General features: G+C 34.7%; 1 pseudogene; it reads right to left on the reverse strand.

Annotated features, from left to right (window-relative positions):
• Positions 1-4431: 4431 nt before the first annotated feature.
• Positions 4432-4607, reverse strand: LOC133330844 (5.8S ribosomal RNA; annotated as a pseudogene).
• Between the last annotated feature and the right edge of the window lie 9297 nt (positions 4608-13904).

Genomic DNA, 13904 nt, shown 5'->3' on the forward strand with positions numbered 1-13904 from the left:
TAAACTTGATAAACAATTTCATATCAATTTAATATAATCATAAAAAATGGGAGTGATTCCAATACTATTTTCAATTATAATAAAGGTAATCTAATAAGATCGTCTGCCTTTGATATGCATATTAAATGAGTACAGAGTAGTTTACTAAGAGCCTACAAAAAGGTATAGCCAAGCATTCGTTAAAAAATAAATTCTTACCTATTGATGGCTATTGTATTTTTGATTGCATAGAAACGTTGACCACTTTATTTTGTCATAGACCAGAAAAGACAATATAGATTTTGGTCATAATTTTTTTAACTATTTTCATATTTTTCACAATTTCATGGAATTCAATTTTTTGACCTTAAATGAATATAGTTTACTTATTTAATGACTATTCTACATTTTTTTGTTTCAAAAAAAAAAAAAATTGTGGCCAAATGTCAGACATCACTCAAATAACTTTGTCCGCTTATCTGTCAGACACCAACTACATACATAAGTCAATGTTGCAACTACAACAACGTGGGACATGTTAACTGACAACTTACTAGACATTGAAATGGAGCATCACTAACTTTATTAAACTAATTACATCCCGAATGAAGTAGACACCTTGGTACACATACCACATACCTGAGAGGCAGTCTGACAGACAGACGGATGGGACAGGTGTCTAAACATATGGTTTGAAAGTGTGTGGACAACATCCGTACATACCTAAGCACGTAGAAAAGCTTAACGTACACAACGTCGCACAGTGGGTAAGAATACCCTGTTTCCTTGGATTAATTAAAAAATTAAATTTTAAGTATCGTTAAAAATTTTTGCACACGGTTAAAGTATATAAAATTCTACATCACTTGTCGTTGAAATAAATGTCAAAAGTGGACTGGTGTTTTTGTAGTGAAACTTCAAAGTTAAACTTCATACAAATTTTTGTGCCAAAAAAGGCTGAAAAAAGTGAAAACGTTCCCGTTGAAAATTTTATTTATTTAAAAAAGTATTGTAAAAGTTAAAAATTTTTCAACGGAATCATGAAGTTTAGGTTATTTTGCAAATACTTCGTTAACATTTGAGTATGAAATTGTGTTTGGAAGTGATTAAGATTTAGTTATTTATATTGAAAATGCCAAAAAAATTAATATTTTTATATTTTAAATGGATAAATAGTTATTATTCGTCCACATTCGTGTCATAATTATTGGTTTATATTAAAGAGGACATAAATCTGTGTTATATTGCAAAATTTTACGCTGCCCTTTTGTGCCTTTTAGAAGCTATGCATTGTTTAATACAAGTGTTGCAGCAGTCAAATTAGCTAAAAGTCACATTGATCTCGTGGCTGGTGCTGTTGTTGAGTGTTGTGTTTTCTTGTTTTTCATGTTATTTTTTCTAATTATTTTATTGTTGTTATTTTTTGTTTCTTTTAATAATATTCTTTCTTACAATAATATTTTGTTTTTGTTTATTTTAATAGTATTCATTGTTTTGACAAATAGTGATTCCGTTGTGCAATTTCAAGTAGTCGGGTAAAAGGGTTCTTTATTAGAATTTTTTTATAGGTACAATTTCGAACGTTGTTTTTTATAATCGTCGAAGCTTATGATGAATTCGAGCGCTCAAACAATGATTGACAAGATGACATTTTTAGCTAAAGAAATAAAAAAAACGCACCAAAACGCTAAAAAAATCTGCCGAAATAACAAAAATATATGTTAATTTAATAAAATGGCACGTGTCGGTCATAGCTGTATCCAGTGGCCATGAGATTAATAATGAAGAATTTCAAATATATGCACACAATACACGACGACTTTTTGTTGAAACGTATCCTTGGTATAATATGCACAAGTTTTTTATTCACGGACCCGAAATTGTGTCAAATGCCCTTTTACATATTGAACAATTATCAGAAGTTGGTGATGCTGCGGACAGAGATGGCCTGTCAGAAACAGTGACGTAAATGACATACATTTCCGACGTGTAATACATACGTCAGAAACGTCGGAAACCCACTCAAAACCATTATGTTTTTTATAAAATAGCTATTTACATTTATCGATTTGGAAATAACGTATGCTTCACTCAAATTCATATCGAATATCAAAATTTTTTTCTTAAAAAAAATTCAGAATTTTTTATCAGTTCTAGTAAAGAATAGCCAGATATACAGTAAAAATAATATATGTTCTTGAAAGTTACTGTATATGACGATGACGATGTGGATGATCAACTTTAAGATGTATAAAATACAATGTTTAAGTTATCATATTGTACTCCTTGCACTATATACCTACGCTGATATTTGGCACTACTTAATAAAATTATACTCAAATATACTTAGAAAACATTATTTTTAACTTATTTTAATGGTATTAACTGAAAAATAAAGAAAAATTATTCTAACATAGCTTCCCTGATTTGATCCAAGAAAACATGGTACTCTAACCCACTGTGCGTCGTTTGGGTCTCTAGATAGTATGCTGGTTGAAATAACTTTTACGCATTTTCATTTAAGTACATAAGCATGTGTATATGTATGTGTGTAGACAATATTTTCTTAACTTAACAAAATAGTTTTCTTCTTAGTCTTTGTTTTTATTTAACTTGATTAAGGTAAATAGTAATTAAAAACTAGACTTAATTTAAATGAAATATTAGTATTGAGTTATATTTAAAATTCATTTATGCTGTCAATAATCAATATTTTGTAAAATGTCAGGCATTAAAGATTAAAAATAAATATTAAAGTAGAGAATTGTATTTCATGCAGAAAACAGAGTTGTAATATGCAAATACAAAATTCAATTTGGTATGGTATTAATTCTTACGCCTTTCATTATAAGAACCAGTGGATAAATACCCAAAGGGTAAATATCCGGTAAATTGGGTTAATTGGGTAAGTACCCATTTGTGGGTATTTATTTGGGTATTTACTATATTAAATAGGTAATGCAACATCTTACAGCCTACAGGTTTCTGTTATCAAATCGATTTAGTTAGTTAGTTAGTTTGAAAAGAGGGGTGGTTTAAAAACCACCACATGACCAATATGGGACATACACTTAAGCCATAGTAGGCCTGTTGTGCGCTCTAGGAAGGAAAGGTATTTAGATTGGAATTATTTTTAAGTCTTTTGTTTGGTCTCCCTATTCTTCTAGGAATTCTGTGTTTTTACAGAAGTCCTTTAATATTTTCCTTACCGATTGTTGCTACTGCCTTCCTCTTACGCGAAGATCGGACGTGCCTTTTGGGATTCCCAGTCTTATCGGAAGATTTCGGTGTAGCGCCCGTCTTCTCGATATTAGAGCCAGCTACGCCAACCTCAGTCGATGGATTCTGTGGACAGCCTCCTTGACTAGGGGTTGTGCTTAGCCTTCTCTTGCTATCGGTCGACGTGAAGCTCTTTTTCTTCTTTGCAGGTTTGGCATTGGTCTGCTCCTCCGGAGACCTAATCCTCTTCGCCGCTTCCGAGGAAGTGGAGGGAAGGTCAGGCTTATCCTTCAGGGCATCCCGTTCCTGCTTGATTTTGTTTCTCCGGTTCATCCTGGCCAGTTTTCGCCTTTGTGCCCCAGATAACTGCTTTCTTTTTGTTGTGAGCTTTGCTATGTCCTTGCTCACTACTTCCACCACCCTATCGGCCTCTTCTCTCTTCCGGCATTCTAGGACGGTTATATCGGTCTTACCTTCTTGGTCAGACCCAGAGTTAGAATTCGAGTCCCCACCTGCCTCTGAAGGTTGGGTCAGGCTTTCGCCTCCCCGGTGGTGACTGAAGTCTACCTTATTTGTGCCTGCTGGCTGAGTGCTTGTAGCAATACCCTCGACTACAGATGCCAAGGCACCCACATCTGTAGGAGATTTTTGCTCACGATCGCTGGATGACGACGGGGCGTGACTCGTGGGCAGATCAACGACACCCGCCGGTACTGAGTTATTTAGGCTCTGCACCGTAACTTTTATTCTTTCTTCCTTACTTTCCATCTTTTGTTTTTTTTTTTGTTTTAAGGGAACACCCCCGTAGTCAGTTTTGGTCCGCGGGGCAAAAGCCCTAAAGTGGGGTGATCAGACTATCCTCCAGGGTTTAGCTGATAGTAATGAGATAGTCTGATCATCCAACTTCCCCCTATCCGCCACCTGGGGACGCGCCCGGTAGGAGACTGACAAACTCCCTCGGGATTTTTTCTTCAATATAAAAGAGACAATTCTAGTTCATAAAAAATTTTTATGCTAGACCTTCCTCAATTAATTGAAAAAAATTGAAGTATTTTAATAAAAAAAAATACTAGGATTTTTTCAATGAGGTATTCTATCTTAACTATTAATATTATGAATTCTTTAGCAGTCCTTTGGTGACAAAAAACCAGAATCCAGTAATATAACATGTGCTCAAAACACAATTCAATTAATTGAATTGATTATTTAAGCAACTTATTTAGCATAGTCTTACAACCCTCAACCATATGTAGTCCAAGCAGCAATCTAAAATTAATTAAAGTACTTTACAGCATGGACTGCGATATGCGTTCAAAATGTCGATGTTCATGTGTCCAGTTCACACGATAACGCACAGTTTGCTGCGTTCTTCATCGACCCATGAGCCGAGTGATCCACCGCTTAGAGTGATAATTTATTTTTGTTTTGTATACAGTCAAAATTTTTTTTATTGAAAGAAATCAAAAATACACCAAAATGAATTGGCATATATCAATTTCTTCAATAACTTATGTTTTTATACATACAATTTATGTTGCGAATGTCTTAGTTCAAACAACTGCTTGACATCAACATATCCGAAAATATATCGAGCAAACAGAAGAAGAACATTAACTTATATTAAATATAAGTACAACTGTAATTGTATGTTTTGATTTCAATGTATGTATTCGATCAATTAAGATCAAAACAGTACATTGTGAAAATCAAATAGTTTTTACTTTAAAAAAATAAAAACTATGAACAATGTATGATTTTATATTCACAAATGAATGTGAATTGTAAACCAGTACACTGACAACGAAACATGTAAGTTTTCAATGAAGAAAACGAACACAGTTAGGTTTTTTTGTAGTAGAAGTATTTTCTACTTCAATGAAGAAGTAGAAAATATCGAGAATAAAAGTTTTTGTTATACGGTTGGAACACGTTAATGATCCTTCCGCAGGTTCACCTACGGAAACCTTGTTACGACTTTTACTTCCTCTAAATAATCAAGTTCGGTCAACTTTTGCGAAACATCCGTAACACACGAGGCGTTACAGTGATCACGTCCGGAGACCTCACTAAATAATTCAATCGGTAGTAGCGACGGGCGGTGTGTACAAAGGGCAGGGACGTAATCAATGCGAGTTATTGACTCACACTTACTGGGAATTCCAAGTTCATGTGAACAGTTTCAGTTCACAATCCCAAGCATGAAAGTGGTTCAGCGGTTTACCCGGACCTCTCGGCCTAGGAAATACACGTTGATACTTTCATTGTAGCGCGCGTGCAGCCCAGGACATCTAAGGGCATCACAGACCTGTTATTGCTCAATCTCATTATTGCTAGACGCAATTTATCCATTTAAGAAGCTAGTGTCCTTATAATGGGACAAACCAACAGGTACGGCTCCACTTTTACAAAACACATTCAAACCCTAACATATTTTACTGCGGTCGCGAATGAAGGCTATAAAAGCTTCAACACCATAAACCTGAAAGCATCTATTTAATACATTTGAGTCTCGTTCGTTATCGGAATTAACCAGACAAATCACTCACTAAGAACGCCATGCTTCACCACCCATAGATCCGACGAAAGAGCTATCAATCTGTCTTACACACTTATGTTCGGACCTGGTAAGTTTTCCCGTGTTGAGTCAAATTAAGCCGTAGGCTCCACTCCTGGTGGTGCCCTTCCGTCAATTATTTAAATTTCAGCCCAATTGCTAGCTGGCATCGTTTATGGTTAGAACTAGGGCGGTATCTGATCGCCTTCGAACCTCTAACTTTCGGTCTTGATTAATTAAAACATCTTTGGAAAATGCTTTCGCTTAAGTTAGTCTTACGACGGCCCACGAATTTCACATCTCGTGACATAATACTAATGCCCCCAAACTGCTTCTATTAATTATTACCTCTTGATCTAAAATCCAATGAAAGTAGAACAGAGGTCTTATTTCATTATTACATGCACAAAATATTCAGGCATTTGGAGCCTGCTTTAAGCACTCTAATTTGTTCAAAGTAATTGTACCGGCCCACAACAACACTCGATGAAGAGCACTGAAGCAGGTTTAAATAGGAGGAACATACATAAATACAAGTACCTATGCATGTAAGAACTCCACCGGTAATACGCTTACATACATAAGGTATAGTACAAACTACAATTATAGTTGTACTACCCGTATGAAGCACAAGTTCAACTACGAACGTTTTAACCGCAACAACTTTAATATACGCTATTGGAGCTGGAGTTACAAAGTCGTACTGTCATTTTATGAGTGACATTTGTTTAAGCGCCACTTTGCAACACCACCGCTTGCGTTGTTTGCTATTCTTCTTCTTGTTTTCTCTTGGATTACATTCAACACCGAGATCTCACAGCAATAAAAAAAGGCAAAAATATTGTTCACGACAATATTCCATTTAAATAAAATCTCCAATACTACTATTGGACGAATTGCTAATATAAAACTGTGTGTGTTTTATTTAATTTCTTTTTTGGTGGTAATTTGCTTTTTCCCCCTTTGCTCCCGCAAACATTGGTCCATTGCGAGCCGGATAAGTGTCGCTACCACTAATAAGGATTTCTGCTTACTTTCTTTCAAAGGTTTGGCTACGACAAAACGCTGCAAATAACCACACATTTCCTCCTCATCATAACAACATCAATTGCAAACAACAGGTACGTAGAGTGCATTTTAGTGAGCAAGTGTTCAATTTGTTAAAAGAAAACACAAAAAAAATATCGCTTAACCTACGTTCGTTCGAACAGTGCCGCGCAGTGTTGTTAGTGCTTTATATGCCTATTTTTCTATTTTTCGTTACGCGAAAATAAAATAAAAATACCAAAAAAGTGCATCAACCAGCAGTGCAGTGATCCGTGTTCTTATTATTCGCAAAACTAATACTAGTTTTGTTATTGTAATTTTGTAACTGCCGATGTTTTGAAAAGGTTTATATCTTATGTTATGGGTGGTTCTTTCCAACCAATGAACGATACGGCTGTACAAAAACAAACTAAATCATACCGGACTTTTAATTGAAATAAATTGATGCAATTTTGGGAAACCCGAAATATGCCAGAAAAAGAAAATGGAAAAAAGAATAACTAGAAAATAATGCTTGTAGTTTAACTACACAAACCTATAAGTATAGAAACAGTTGTTCCCCCGACGATTAACCTGCCGAGGAAACTCCCACCCACCGAGATTCCCTCTCGCCATGACACATGGTTGTGTCCCTAATCTGACCTACCCCTACCTCTCCTTCACCACATCCCTATCACCTTCCTTAAATATTCCTCACACCGAATACATTTCAATCTATTTAAAGAAAATTATATCTTTAATTACCATATTTTTCTCTCCACTATTTTCAGCGTAATCTTCCCCAAAGCTCACGTATGGTATGTTCGTAAGTATATAGTAGCCTTTTTTAATACATTCCAGTATGTTTTATATTTTCTTGTTTCTTTTTTTATGTTTCAAATATATAGAAAGAGGCAACCAAGGCGTGTCTGCCTTTACACTTTAAAGGCTGTCTATGTTGGTGGTCCCTAATTCTGGCCTGAGCTCAACCCCGAATTAGAACGAAAAAAAAACAACAGGTGACCACAATTGATATATATAAAGTAAATGCACTTGTTCACCCTTTAACTTTGTTCAATTTTTTTTATAGCAAGATCAGTTTTGGAATATATCAAATTCGAAGCCGGTCGTCCGTCTGTCCGTCCAGAGTTAAAAGTAGGTTGTCGCTTTGGCAAGATACCTAGGCATGCCGGACTGGTCATGCCATAAAGTGCTGATTCTCCCTCGTTGGATTGGATGTGCGATGCTGTGGCTCCTGATATTTCTTTTTAATTTTATTTTAAGCAAAACTGTTTTTCAAATGTTCATGCACATTCAGTTGGTTTCTGTTTGTATTGTATTTCTGTTTTGTGTTGTCTTTCAAGTTCAAAATCAATATTCCGCAATAAAAAAATTCGAATTGAAATTTAAAAAACAAGATGTATTTTCTTCACTCCAATCAGGGCCACACAACCAATCTTCATCAAGCGTCAAATCAAAAAGGAACGAAATTTATCCATTTAATCAGGAAGAAAGGCTCCTGTCATCATATCTTTTCTTTTGTTTATAATTTATTCCAATTCTCTCAGTCGTGTTGTTGTTTGACATTATTCGGAAACATATGGTTTGACTATTGTGAATGATCGTAAATATGCATGCTTCTTCTTATTCTCAACAGCAAACAGTGGCGCACCCCACAAAGCCAACTATCCTGCTGATATCCTTATCAAAGGATAGGAGGAAAAAAGTCCGACAAAAATATAAAAAAATAATTCAAAAATTTCATATTGGCTGTTTTTAAAAGTATCGGTATTCGAAATCCCTACTTTTATTGTGATCTGGCAACCCTAGATATTAATTCTGAGCAAAAATTAATTATTTAAATCATCATGTTTTATTTGCCACATGTAAACGGTTAACCTCATATATGATTTTCCATGTGTAAACCGAGTATAAGAATAACGTCATACGCCAAGCGTTACGGTTTAGTGTGGCGCAATATAACATATGGGCAACTGACGTTTATGAATGAAAGCGTTGGGGACGCTTAAATGGCAACATTATTTGGCGGCTTGGATCACGGACGGACGGAAAAATGGAGTTTGAAGAAATTATTAAATAAAATGGTAAGTAGAGTGTAAAAAAATTAAAGTGAATATTAAAATAATTAAATAAAAATACGTGAAAGTGTCGGGTTATTGCAATAAGTGAGTGTAGTGATTGTGAAAAGTGTTTAAAGTATAGAAAATTAATGAATGAAAAATCCTATTGTAAACATACAGTGCGGGTGTATGTGAAAATACTACAAGTGCAAATAATGAATGAAAAATAAAATAAAAAATAATTATAAAGAAAATTATCATTAAATAGAAAAGAACAAGAAATAATTGAATAATAAAAATTATAAACTCAAAATTAATAATATAAAATTAAAATCGGTAATATACTGAAATTAAACAATCCAGTGTGTGTGAGTGTATGGGTGCATATATTGATTTTGGCGGAAACCTAGTGTTCGAAAACTTAGAATGTTTTCGAAAAATATGAGTGTTAAAAAGTAGTACTAAACTTTGAGTGATAAATATGAAAGAGAATGATAATGAGCAAAAAGAGTCAAACTAAAAAAAAATAAAAGATACTTAGAAAATTAATTTAAAATGAACCAAAACAAAATAAAGAGGAGAACGACAAAAATAAATATTTTTGTGTTAAAGGTGATCGGACGGACAAAAAGGAATTGAAAATATGTTCCTTGTTTTTTTTTTTTTTTTGAAATAAATAATACTTTGCCAAAATGTTTAATATAAAATTGGTTACGGTGCAAAACTTTCCTGTACTTTGAAAACAGAGTGAAAACATTACTAACCAAAATTTTTTTAAATATAAAGTTATTTTTCAAAGCAAAGATTTTGAAAAGAAAAATATTGAAACAAACCAAAAGAAATAATGAATAAAAATTAAAATTTAAATTCGGCAATCGGACGGACGTAGTGACAAACGTAACAACTGATAGTGTTGTGAAAATGTGTGAAAATAAAATTATATAAATAAGATAATTTTTGTGAAAAAAAAAAACTATTGAACGAAATGATTGTTGGAAAATTGAAAAGTAATAAAATCAAAGGTGATATCAAACTATAAAAATTACAAAAATGAATGAAATTAATTTAAAGAATAAAAAGTATAATAATTATTTGAAGGTTATCGTTATCAAATGAAAGTACGGAAATAATTATACAGTCAAAACAAAATAATAAATAACTCTACTTATATCTGAATTTAATATTACTAATAACTTACTAATGTATTTACTCTCTTTTCTTTTCAGGAATTCTTCAAACCAATAAAATTGGACGGGTCAATTTTGAACCAACATAGTGGTGAGTTCGAGGAATCTAACCCATTTTCTCCTCTATAGGTGTGCCATCGACTGGACACCCAGTCTTAGTCAGAATGTCGGATACGATGTTTTGCAAATACGCCGAGGTGTATTTGTTCGTGTCTTCCCTCCTTCCAAACTCTAACGTCATAAATCGACAAATGACAGATCCGCGATCGTGTGTACAACACTCCCCTGCCTTGTGCCAAAGCTGCGAATGGGTATATAAAGGGGGAGTGCACTAAAGATCAAGGACAGTCGCAACCGTGACTGCTCAGGAGTCGTAGACATATAGTTAGAGTTGGTAAACCTGGGTTGCTTTCTTCGTACTCTGGCCTCGTATTTCTGACTTCTGCTGGTAGTGTCTAGTAGATTGGACTCCTACTAGTTTACGGAAAAGTCCACGAGATTCCAGAACTCAGCCACAAGGAAACTTTTCCAGCGGTAACTGGTTATAATTAGGCAGATCTGGAACTACAATATAAAAACGTGAGTTGTCTTCTTTCACTTATAATTCTTTTACCCTATTTTACACCATTTTTCGGATCTTATCCACTTAAATAATATTATGTTACAGGTTTAAATTGAATTTCGTGAGTGTGGCTAGAGACTGTACTGCAATCTCGCCATTTTAACAATTTAGGTTTCTTTCATTACATTCTTTAAATTATCCCTTATTAATTCAATTTTATATATTTATTTTCATGCCTAATACTTCGAGGAAAAATGCACCCTACACTCGAAACACAACACACTGGATAAACTTTTGCTGTTCTACAGCTTGGATTATAAGCATATTTGGATTTCGTAAGTAGTAATTCAGGTTAGTAATCTACTATTAATTATTCTTAAAATGTATCTAATATAAAACTCTTATTCCATTCTAGGTATTGCTGACTTCAAACTGAGGAATGATTTGTCCCTACTCTGGATTAATTCAGGTGAGTAGAAAACTTATTTTAGAAATTCGATCAATAATTTTATATATTTTATATTCACTTAAAATTAAGAAAACTAATTCATTGATTTTGAAAAAAAATTGTAAAAATTCAAATTTTCTCAGAAAAAAAAATAAATCAATTGAATAACAATTCAAGTCCAACCTGATAGGTTGCGAAACTATTTAAAAATCGTAAAAAAAACATTGTATACGTCTACTAGAATGAAATTTATTGACTATTTATACAAGATCGACGTACACGATATATTTAACACGAAATCGTTAAATTATGATTTTAAATTGAAGTTTTAATTCTTACACGGCTTTGAAGGGTTTCACTTCAGTAATTCAATGTTGGAATCCTTCAAACAACTGCTATAACCTAACGAACAAGTGATTTAACCTCACTAGATTCGATTTCCTAGACACAATCTAAAAAAGGTATTTATCCCTTTTCCTAGTTACGTTGGAAAAGAATTTTGCTTCAGCTGTCTGAGATATGACGTTTATTTTGTCTTCAAAATTATATTTATGTGAGAGATATTCCGTCAATATTTCCACTAAATGATATCCAGTCCCATTGTATTTGCCTTTCGATTTAAGAAATTCAACAATGTGAGACTGGTATTTTATACGAAAGGGGGCTTTAATGAACCACTTCTTGGTATTTAGATTCCCGAAGATATACTCTAAAATATTGTGATGAAATGGTTTTCTGCTTGGATCGAATTTTTCATATGTTTGTAACATTTCTTTCGAAACAATCCGTCCTTTGGTGCACCAATCATGAATTAAACGAAAGTCTGTCATTTTCAAAGGCTTGAACCAGTCAACCGAGTTTTCTGAATTGAAATTGGCAACCGGTTTGTTGTTCACATCATAACATCGAATAAAATTATCATTTGAGACATTAGCATTGTTGGGAAATTTTTCCTGTGGCAATTCTAGTGTCTGCTTAACAGTCTGCGAAACTTGTGAGTCTTGATGATGATTTCTAAACAGCCAACAGTCATAGCGTTTGCCCAATTTTATTACCAACCCTCCGTCATCTCTAGATTCCGGATTGGCACATGAATTTGTCTGTTTATCGGGGCCCGTTTTAATCTCACCTATTTGTTCTGCTACTGCAGCGTTGGTATCTAAGATCTGTATAGTTTTGACTTCGGCCTTCGGCGAATATTGCCCAAACTTTGAAACGGGTGATAAGAGAACTTGATTGTTGTTGTCTCTAATCGTGGATACCAAGATCATATCCGAAACATCGTTCATTGCTGAAATTGCACCATCTTGCTTCGTGTATTCCGGTGTAAATGATTCCTCAAGCTGCTGATTTTCGAAACGCTGTATAGGATATGGCATTATTGCAACTCCTGTATATGATTTTGGGTGATTTGCCATTTGATGATGTTTGGCGTCTACGGTTGCTACAACCTCTTGCAGTTGCTGCTCTTTGAACCATATCTCCGTCGGTGACACATTGCTCTTGGAACGATCATCTTCGTCAATTACTTGCTGTGGAGCATCCTGTGGATCTAGGTGTACCACTTTCGAAGTATATTCATAGGACATTGTCTGCTGGTGTAGCTCTTGCAGACGTGCTATAGGTTGATGCTGCCGAGCTTCCAAATAAGTCGATACTAAATTCTCGATGTATTGCTCCTGATATTTTTTCGGCGTATTTTGACCAAAATGCTGTGGAGCTAAAGCTGGTTTCAATGCGGTAACTTCACTAGGCACTGGAGAATCTTCAGGTGTCTGAGTCACCGCTGGTGGTACCCTACCATTTGACGCGTAAGGTTGAAGACAGGCTTCAATAATACTAGGTATAAATTCCTTCATTCTTTGTTCTGCCTCCTGGCGGTATTCATGTCGAGCCAACATAACAGCTTCATTTATCATTTGCATAACCTCATCCGTGACAACGGGTTGCGGTACTCCTTCATTTGGTTGCTGAAAACCTGGGGACATATATGAAGGGCAGAAGGAATTATATATCCCTTGTGTATCTGACCGTGTAGGGGCTACTGGGTTGTAGGATATCGTTGGTGCTACTGCTGTAGGAACAGTGAATGTTGTCGTAGTTGTAGACGTCATAACTCGAGGATCAGCTGTAAGCATCCTACCTGATCCTATGATTGACCAATTGTATGCCATTTTAAACAACACTACTTTTAATATATAAATTCAAAGGTGCAAAAACGTATATGCGCTTCAAAATGAAAAAATGTTAATAGTTCAAACCGTGTTAAAGAAAATATTTCATTATTACACTTTCTTCCCGTTCACAGACACTTCCTAAAATAAATCAAAATGAAACTAGAAGCAAAATCCAAAAAGAAAAATAAACAAATGGATATAAAGTATTTCAGGTGGTGGGATTACGGATAAAGGTAGAGGTAAGTAAGTCAAACTACTGCTTCCATCAAAAAAACACTTAATAAAGGATTTCTCTTATTTTCCAGGTATTTAGGTGAGTTCAACTACAAACTTTACTCGATCAAGTTAGAAGAATGAAAAAAGGTAGATAATTAAAAAAAAGGAATAGGCGACTGGTGCAGACCTAGCTGAAAATGTTCCATGACAGTACGACCCTTGGTCTGAAGCCACGATTGTCGCAGGACCGATGGAACACCCAGGTAAATCTGCGGTCAGCTACCTAATTCCGGGTACTGGAATTAATACAGAAACTAATGTGTTAATTATATTAGTATTTTCCCAACACTTAAATTCTTCTCCATGTCCATTTGTGTAGCAGCGCGTCTCCTAGCTTCTCATGGCTTGATTGGACGGGACTCCACAAATGACCGTGAAAAACAATTTAAGAATTT

Source organism: Musca vetustissima, unplaced genomic scaffold (genome assembly GCF_032173495.1).
Source record: "Musca vetustissima isolate MV318-11 ecotype Yass unplaced genomic scaffold, APGP_CSIRO_Mvet_v1 utg126705, whole genome shotgun sequence".
Lineage (NCBI taxonomy): Eukaryota > Metazoa > Arthropoda > Insecta > Diptera > Muscidae > Musca > Musca vetustissima.